We start from the raw sequence: 10,000 nt of genomic DNA, 5'->3' as shown, positions 1-10,000 counted from the left end.
AATAAATGTTATTAATTTGATAAAGTGCTGATAGATTTATATGAATACAGTGCGTTAATTTTTCGGAATTATATAATGGCATAATTATCATTGATTTTTGTGTTTATTATATGCACTTGTATGATTAACAATGCGAAAGATTCAGGATACCTTCGGGACCCGTCTTGAAACACGGACCAAGGAGTCTAACATATGTGCAAGTTATTGGGATATAAACCTAATAGCGTAATTAACTTGACTAATAATGGGATTAGTTTTTTAACTATTTATAGCTAATTAACACAATCCCGGGGCGTTCTATATAGTTATGTATAATGATATTTATATTATTTATGCCTCTAACTGGAACGTACCTTGAGCATATATGCTGTGACCCGAAAGATGGTGAACTATACTTGATCAGGTTGAAGTCAGGGGAAACCCTGATGGAAGACCGAAACAGTTCTGACGTGCAAATCGATTGTCAGAATTGAGTATAGGGGCGAAAGACCAATCGAACCATCTAGTAGCTGGTTCCTTCCGAAGTTTCCCTCAGGATAGCTGGTGCATTTTAATGTTATATAAAATAATCTTATCTGGTAAAGCGAATGATTAGAGGCCTTAGGGTCGAAACGATCTTAACCTATTCTCAAACTTTAAATGGGTAAGAACCTTAACTTTCTTGATATGAAGTTCAAGGTTATGATATAATGTGCCCAGTGGGCCACTTTTGGTAAGCAGAACTGGCGCTGTGGGATGAACCAAACGTAATGTTACGGTGCCCAAATTAACAACTCATGCAGATACCATGAAAGGCGTTGGTTGCTTAAAACAGCAGGACGGTGATCATGGAAGTCGAAATCCGCTAAGGAGTGTGTAACAACTCACCTGCCGAAGCAACTAGCCCTTAAAATGGATGGCGCTTAAGTTGTATACCTATACATTACCGCTAAAGTAGATGATTTATATTACTTGTGATATAAATTTTGAAACTTTAGTGAGTAGGAAGGTACAATGGTATGCGTAGAAGTGTTTGGCGTAAGCCTGCATGGAGCTGCCATTGGTACAGATCTTGGTGGTAGTAGCAAATAATCGAATGAGACCTTGGAGGACTGAAGTGGAGAAGGGTTTCGTGTGAACAGTGGTTGATCACGAGTTAGTCGGTCCTAAGTTCAAGGCGAAAGCCGAAAATTTTCAAGTAAAACACAAATGCCATACAAATATAATTATATTATATAAATCAAGCTAATTAATATACTTGAATAATTTTGAACGAAAGGGAATACGGTTCCAATTCCGTAACCTGTTGAGTATCCGTTTGTTATTAAATATGGGCCTCGTGCTCATCCTGGCAACAGGAACGACCATAAAGAAGCCGTCGAGAGATATCGGAAGAGTTTTCTTTTCTGTTTTATAGCCGTACTACCATGGAAGTCTTTCGCAGAGAGATATGGTAGATGGGCTAGAAGAGCATGACATATACTGTTGTGTCGATATTTTCTCCTCGGACCTTGAAAATTTATGGTGGGGACACGCAAACTTCTCAACAGGCCGTACCAATATCCGCAGCTGGTCTCCAAGGTGAAGAGTCTCTAGTCGATAGAATAATGTAGGTAAGGGAAGTCGGCAAATTAGATCCGTAACTTCGGGATAAGGATTGGCTCTGAAGATTGAGATAGTCGGGCTTGATTGGGAAACAATAACATGGTTTATGTGCTCGTTCTGGGTAAATAGAGTGTCTGGCATTTATGTTGGTCACTTGTTCCCCGGATAGTTTAGTTACGTAGCCAATTGTGGAACTTTCTTGCTAAAATTTTTAAGAATACTAATTGGGTTAAACCAATTAGTTCTTATTAATTATAACGATTATCAATTAACAATCAATTCAGAACTGGCACGGACTTGGGGAATCCGACTGTCTAATTAAAACAAAGCATTGTGATGGCCCTAGCGGGTGTTGACACAATGTGATTTCTGCCCAGTGCTCTGAATGTCAAAGTGAAGAAATTCAAGTAAGCGCGGGTCAACGGCGGGAGTAACTATGACTCTCTTAAGGTAGCCAAATGCCTCGTCATCTAATTAGTGACGCGCATGAATGGATTAACGAGATTCCTACTGTCCCTATCTACTATCTAGCGAAACCACAGCCAAGGGAACGGGCTTGGAATAATTAGCGGGGAAAGAAGACCCTTTTGAGCTTGACTCTAATCTGGCAGTGTAAGGAGACATAAGAGGTGTAGAATAAGTGGGAGATATTAGACTTCGGTTTGGTATCGCCAATGAAATACCACTACTCTTATTGTTTCCTTACTTACTTGATTAAATGGAACGTGTATCATTTCCTAGCCATTATACGGATATATTTATTATATCTTATGGTATTGGGTTTTGATGCAAGCTTCTTGATCAAAGTATCACGAGTTTGTTATATAATCGCAAACAAATTCTTTAATAAAACGGTGCATTTATGTATTTTTGATTTGAAAATTTGGTATAACTCCAATTACTCAGGTATGATCCAATTCAAGGACATTGCCAGGTAGGGAGTTTGACTGGGGCGGTACATCTCTCAAATAATAACGGAGGTGTCCCAAGGCCAGCTCAGTGCGGACAGAAACCACACATAGAGCAAAAGGGCAAATGCTGACTTGATCTCGGTGTTCAGTACACACAGGGACAGCAAAAGCTCGGCCTATCGATCCTTTTGGTTTAAAGAGTTTTTAACAAGAGGTGTCAGAAAAGTTACCATAGGGATAACTGGCTTGTGGCGGCCAAGCGTTCATAGCGACGTCGCTTTTTGATCCTTCGATGTCGGCTCTTCCTATCATTGTGAAGCAAAATTCACCAAGCGTTGGATTGTTCACCCATGCAAGGGAACGTGAGCTGGGTTTAGACCGTCGTGAGACAGGTTAGTTTTACCCTACTAATGACAAAACGTTGTTGCGACAGCATTCCTGCGTAGTACGAGAGGAACCGCAGGTACGGACCAATGGCACAATACTTGTTCGAGCGAACAGTGGTATGACGCTACGTCCGTTGGATTATGCCTGAACGCCTCTAAGGTCGTATCCGTGCTGGACTGCAATGATAAATAAGGGGCAATTTGCATTGTATGGCTTCTAAACCATTTAAAGTTTATAATTTACTTTATAAACGACAATGGATGTGATGCCAATGTAATTTGTAACATAGTAAATTGGGAGGATCTTTGATCACCTGATGCCGCGCTAGTTACATATAAAAGCATTATTTAATACAATGACAAAGCCTAGAATCAATTGTAAACGACTTTTGTAACAGGCAAGGTGTTGTAAGTGGTTGAGCAGCTGCCATACTGCGATCCACTGAAGCTTATCCTTTGCTTGATGATTCGATAATAAAGATGTTGCAAGCGGGCATAATCATTATGCTTGCTTGCAGCATCGCACGCCACTTTGTTTGTGGTGTGTAAGGTAGGGAAGAAGAAATATAAAAGACCTAAATTGGAAACATCAATATATAAGTAAATATTGAACAAACAAAATGTATCGTCATCTTATTAGTGACGCGATGATAAAGTGGCAAACATATTCCATGTATAAATATTCCTATGGTATTAAAATTCAAGTAAAGAGGACATATATAAAAGTTTGTATATATGGTTCATTCAATGGTAGCAGCGGTTGGTTGGTTGGTGTCTGCTCCTCTTATTGTTCAAAACTTATGTTATGGTAGCAAGTCTATATCGTCATATTATTAGTGACGCGAAAAAGTAGTGGCAAAACATATTCCATGTATAAATAAATATTCCTATGGTATTGAAATTCAAGTAAAGAGGCCATTCAAGTAAAGAGGACTTATATAAATATAAGTATATATAATGGTAGCAGCGCGGTTGGTTGGTTGGTGTGTCTGCTCCTCTTATTGTTCAAAACTTATGTTATGGTAGCAAGACTGTATCGTCATATTATTAGTGACGCGAAAAAGTAGTGGCAAAACATATTCCATGTATAAATATTCCTATGGTATTGAAATTCAACTAAAGAGGACATATAAAATTACTATCAATGGTAGCAGTGGTTGGTTGGTTGGTGGTTGGTTGGCGGCTGCTCCTATTATTGTTCAAGACTTATGTTATGGTAGCAAGTCTGTATCGTCATATTAATTATTAGTGACGCGAAAAAGTAGTGGAAATCATATTCCATGTATAAATAGATTCCTATGGTAATGAAATTTTCAAGTAAAGAGAGGACCATTCAAGTAAGAGGACATATAAAAAGTAAGTATATGTTCCTCCAATGGTAGCAGTGGTTGGTTGGTTGGCGGCTGATCCTCTTATTGTTCAAAACTTATTTTATCAATATGAGTTTGGCAATACAATAAAGAAGACCAATCTAATCCATATAAAACTAAATGTATTATATGGATATGCTTAGGAAACCCATATATTCATAAAAAAAAATTATGTATAGAAAATTATACATATATCTTTTATATAAATGAATCGTATGGATATCGCCTTATGGTAGGTATAATAACTTTTTAAGGCATAATAATGTATAATATAGAAAATATACATTGAAATATAAATGCATTTTTATAGATATGGCGGCATATAAGTGCCATATACACAAGAATAAATAATAGAATTTACCAATATATAATTAAAATGAGATATATAAACCTAGTGAGGGGCTGCACTAGTATATGAATCGTATGGATATGGCTTATAGGTATAATACCTATAAGGCATAATAATGTATAATATAATAAATATAAATTAAGATATGAATGAATTATATAAATATGGCATAGAAATGCCATATACATACATAAGAATAAATGGTAGAATTTACCCATATATCACTGAAACACGATATATAAACCTAATGATAGCTGGCACTAGTACTGTAAACATGCACGCAATAGTGCGTGGGGTAAAAAACTACTATAGGGAGGTGGTCGTTGGCGGGCCCCTCCTCGTATTGGTCAAAACTTATGTTATGCATATGAATTTGTCAATACTATATAGAACGCCAAGCATATCCATATAAACTATGGATATGCATAGAAATCCATACAAAAGTAAAAAAAAATTATGTATAGAAAAATATACATATATTTATATAAGTGAATCGTATGGATATGGCTTATAGGTATAATACCTATAAGGCATAATAATGTATAACAAGTAAATATACATTGAAATGTGAATGCATTGTATGGATATGGCATATAAATGCCATATATATAGAAATAAATTGTATATCAATGATATAACAATTATAAACCTAGTGAGGGGCGGCACTAGTGAATGAATCGTATGGATATGGCTTATAGGTATAATACCTATAAGGCATAATAATGTATAATATAATAAATATACATTAAGATATGAATGGATTGTATAAATATGGCATAGAAATGCCATATACATAAGAATAAATGGTAGAATTTACCCATATATCACTGAAACACGATATATAAACCTAGTGATAGCTGGCACTAGTACTGTAAACAGGCACGCAATAGTGCGTGGGGTAAAAAACTACTATAGGGAGGTGGTCGTTGGCGGGCCCCTCCTCGTATTGGTCAAAACTTATGTTATGCATATGAATTTGTCAATACTATATAGAACGCCAAGCATATCCATATAAACTATGGATATGCATAGAAATCCATACAAAAGTAAAAAAAAATTATGTATAGAAAAATATACATATATTTATATAAGTGAATCGTATGGATATGGCTTATAGGTATAATACCTATAAGGCATAATAATGTATAACAAGTAAATATACATTGAAATGTGAATGCATTGTATGGATATGGCATATAAATGCCATATATATAGAAATAAATTGTATATCAATGATATAACAATTATAAACCTAGTGAGGGGCGGCACTAGTGAATGAATCGTATGGATATGGCTTATAGGTATAATACCTATAAGGCATAATAATGTATAATATAATAAATATACATTAAGATATGAATGGATTGTATAAATATGGCATAGAAATGCCATATACATAAGAATAAATGGTAGAATTTACCCATATATCACTGAAACACGATATATAAACCTAGTGATAGCTGGCACTAGTACTGTAAACAGGCACGCAATAGTGCGTGGGGTAAAAAACTACTATAGGGAGGTGGTCGTTGGCGGGCCCCTCCTCGTATTGGTCAAAACTTATGTTATGCATATGAATTTGTCAATACTATATAGAACGCCAAGCATATCCATATAAACTATGGATATGCATAGAAAACCATACAAAAGTAAAAAAAAATTATGTATAGAAAAATATACATATATTTATATAAGTGAATCGTATGGATATGGCTTATAGGTATAATACCTATAAGGCATAATAATGTATAACAAGTAAATATACATTGAAATGTGAATGCATTGTATGGATATGGCATATAAATGCCATATATATAGAAATAAATTGTATATCAATGATATAACAATTATAAACCTAGTGAGGGGCGGCACTAGTGAATGAATCGTATGGATATGGCTTATAGGTATAATACCTATAAGGCATAATAATGTATAATATAATAAATATACATTAAGATATGAATGGATTGTATAAATATGGCATAGAAATGCCATATACATAAGAATAAATGGTAGAATTTACCCATATATCACTGAAACACGATATATAAACCTAGTGATAGCTGGCACTAGTACTGTAAACAGGCACGCAATAGTGCGTGGGGTAAAAAACTACTATAGGGAGGTGGTCGTTGGCGGGCCCCTCCTCGTATTGGTCAAAACTTATGTTATGCATATGAATTTGTCAATACTATATAGAACGCCAAGCATATCCATATAAACTATGGATATGCATAGAAAACCATACAAAAGTAAAAAAAAATTATGTATAGAAAAATATACATATATTTATATAAGTGAATCGTATGGATATGGCTTATAGGTATAATACCTATAAGGCATAATAATGTATAACAAGTAAATATACATTGAAATGTGAATGCATTGTATGGATATGGCATATAAATGCCATATATATAGAAATAAATTGTATATCAATGATATAACAATTATAAACCTAGTGAGGGGCGGCACTAGTGAATGAATCGTATGGATATGGCTTATAGGTATAATACCTATAAGGCATAATAATGTATAATATAATAAATATACATTAAGATATGAATGGATTGTATAAATATGGCATAGAAATGCCATATACATAAGAATAAATGGTAGAATTTACCCATATATCACTGAAACACGATATATAAACCTAGTGATAGCTGGCACTAGTACTGTAAACAGGCACGCAATAGTGCGTGGGGTAAAAAACTACTATAGGGAGGTGGTCGTTGGCGGGCCCCTCCTCGTATTGGTCAAAACTTATGTTATGCATATGAATTTGTCAATACTATATAGAACGCCAAGCATATCCATATAAACTATGGATATGCATAGAAATCCATACAAAAGTAAAAAAAAATTATGTATAGAAAAATATACATATATTTATATAAGTGAATCGTATGGATATGGCTTATAGGTATAATACCTATAAGGCATAATAATGTATAACAAGTAAATATACATTGAAATGTGAATGCATTGTATGGATATGGCATATAAATGCCATATATATAGAAATAAATTGTATATCAATGATATAACAATTATAAACCTAGTGAGGGGCGGCACTAGTGAATGAATCGTATGGATATGGCTTATAGGTATAATACCTATAAGGCATAATAATGTATAATATAATAAATATACATTAAGATATGAATGGATTGTATAAATATGGCATAGAAATGCCATATACATAAGAATAAATGGTAGAATTTACCCATATATCACTGAAACACGATATATAAACCTAGTGATAGCTGGCACTAGTACTGTAAACAGGCACGCAATAGTGCGTGGGGTAAAAAACTACTATAGGGAGGTGGTCGTTGGCGGGCCCCTCCTCGTATTGGTCAAAACTTATGTTATGCATATGAATTTGTCAATACTATATAGAACGCCAAGCATATCCATATAAACTATGGATATGCATAGAAAACCATACAAAAGTAAAAAAAAATTATGTATAGAAAAATATACATATATTTATATAAGTGAATCGTATGGATATGGCTTATAGGTATAATACCTATAAGGCATAATAATGTATAACAAGTAAATATACATTGAAATGTGAATGCATTGTATGGATATGGCATATAAATGCCATATATATAGAAATAAATTGTATATCAATGATATAACAATTATAAACCTAGTGAGGGGCGGCACTAGTGAATGAATCGTATGGATATGGCTTATAGGTATAATACCTATAAGGCATAATAATGTATAATATAATAAATATACATTAAGATATGAATGGATTGTATAAATATGGCATAGAAATGCCATATACATAAGAATAAATGGTAGAATTTACCCATATATCACTGAAACATGATATATAAACCTAGTGATAGCTGGCACTAGTACTGTAAACAGGCACGCAGTAGTGCGTGGGGTAAAAAACTACTATAGGGAGGTGGTCGTTGGCGGGCCCCTCCTCGTATTGGTCAAAACTTATGTTATGCGTAAACATATGATTTTGTCAATACTATAAAGAAAACTTGTTTTGTACATACAAAACTAAATGAATTATATGGATATTGAAAAATAAATGGCATTATATCCATATAATGAAAATATACTTGTATTCTCTTATTATAAGAGAGAATACCGTATAGTTGGTTGGCAAAGACAATTGAAAATACCCGAATTGCAGATGATGGGTTCAAAAACTACTATAGGGTGGTGTAGCAAATAATATGAAGATGATATATCCATATAATGGATATACACTAGTATTCTCTTATTATAATAGAGAATACCATATAAATGGTTGGCAAAGACAATTGAAAATACCCGAATTGAAGTTGACGGGTTCAAAAACTATTATAGGGTGATGTAGCAAATAAAATAATGAAGATATATCCATATAATGGAATTATATGTGTATTCTCTTATTATATGAGAGAGTACCAAACGGTTGATTGGCAAAGACAATTGAAAATACCCGAATTAAAGATATTGGGTCCAAAAACTACTATAGGATGGTCAATGGGCCGGCCATCTACTATTGACGTGACAAAATACTGTCTGTCGGTAGAGAAGATATTAATCCGTCAAATTTGTTTCTTTATTCATTTATGAATATGAGACTTGGCTCCACGGTTAATATTTTAAGCCCAAAGATAATAATGTTGAAACAAAGGCCAAGGTTTCTATTATACATAGAATAACAAATTGTTTCCGAACTTTATCGTTAATCCAAATAAATAATTACAATTGAGGCAGGCTAATAATGATATATATTTTGTATTGATAATCTTGATATATATGTATATTGGTCTGCCATTATCACATACTGAGTTATGTGATAATTCCCTGCGGGGATAAATTAAAAGAGGTGTCCCTATATTAAAAGAAAATAATATATATATATATTATTTTTTCTAACGTACATATCATATATGCGCTCGGTTTTATATTATATATTACCAAAGAGTCTTATATGAATATATACAGATAAATTTTAAATTTATCATCAAAATACAAATGATTTAATTCAATATTTTATATTGGTTAAACAAAAATTGTACATGTGTGGATACAATAATGACGTATGTCGAACAAAAAAGATATTTTAGAATGAAATATGCAAATATAAAGAAAATTATTACGTATTACGAAAAAAAATATTGTGTTTTTAACATCAATAATTAAAAAACTTGTTATTATTAGTGGCGGAACAAGTATATATTGTGAAAACAACAAACGTATACGAATGCTATATAAAAATGGCCGTATTCGATAGAAAACAATCTATAAAATTTATATTGCTAATTTCTATTCAAAAATATGAATGAAATATGAATAAAAACATTATTCTGGTTGATCCTGCCAGTAGTTATATGCTTGTCTCAAAGATTAAGCCATGCATGTCTAAGT

At 33.4% G+C, this 10,000-nt stretch overlaps 2 non-coding genes across 2 annotated transcripts in view; both read left to right on the top strand.

Annotated features, from left to right (window-relative positions):
- The window catches only part of LOC119562169, a 3,971-nt gene extending 618 nt beyond the window's left edge, over positions 1-3,353 (top strand). The window contains exon 1 of the ribosomal RNA XR_005221735.1: positions 1-3,353. This exon is cut by the window's left edge and continues 618 nt beyond it. This is a non-coding gene — a ribosomal RNA (large subunit ribosomal RNA).
- A 6,583-nt stretch (positions 3,354-9,936) lies between these two features.
- The window catches only part of LOC119562157, a 1,995-nt gene continuing 1,931 nt past the window's right edge, over positions 9,937-10,000 (top strand). The window contains exon 1 of the ribosomal RNA XR_005221723.1: positions 9,937-10,000. This exon is cut by the window's right edge and continues 1,931 nt beyond it. This is a non-coding gene — a ribosomal RNA (small subunit ribosomal RNA).

Source organism: Drosophila subpulchrella, unplaced genomic scaffold, assembly GCF_014743375.2.
Source record: "Drosophila subpulchrella strain 33 F10 #4 breed RU33 unplaced genomic scaffold, RU_Dsub_v1.1 Primary Assembly Seq394, whole genome shotgun sequence".
NCBI lineage: Eukaryota > Metazoa > Arthropoda > Insecta > Diptera > Drosophilidae > Drosophila > Drosophila subpulchrella.
Note: the sequence above shows the minus strand (reverse complement) of the source record. Positions and strands in the feature narration are given on the sequence as shown.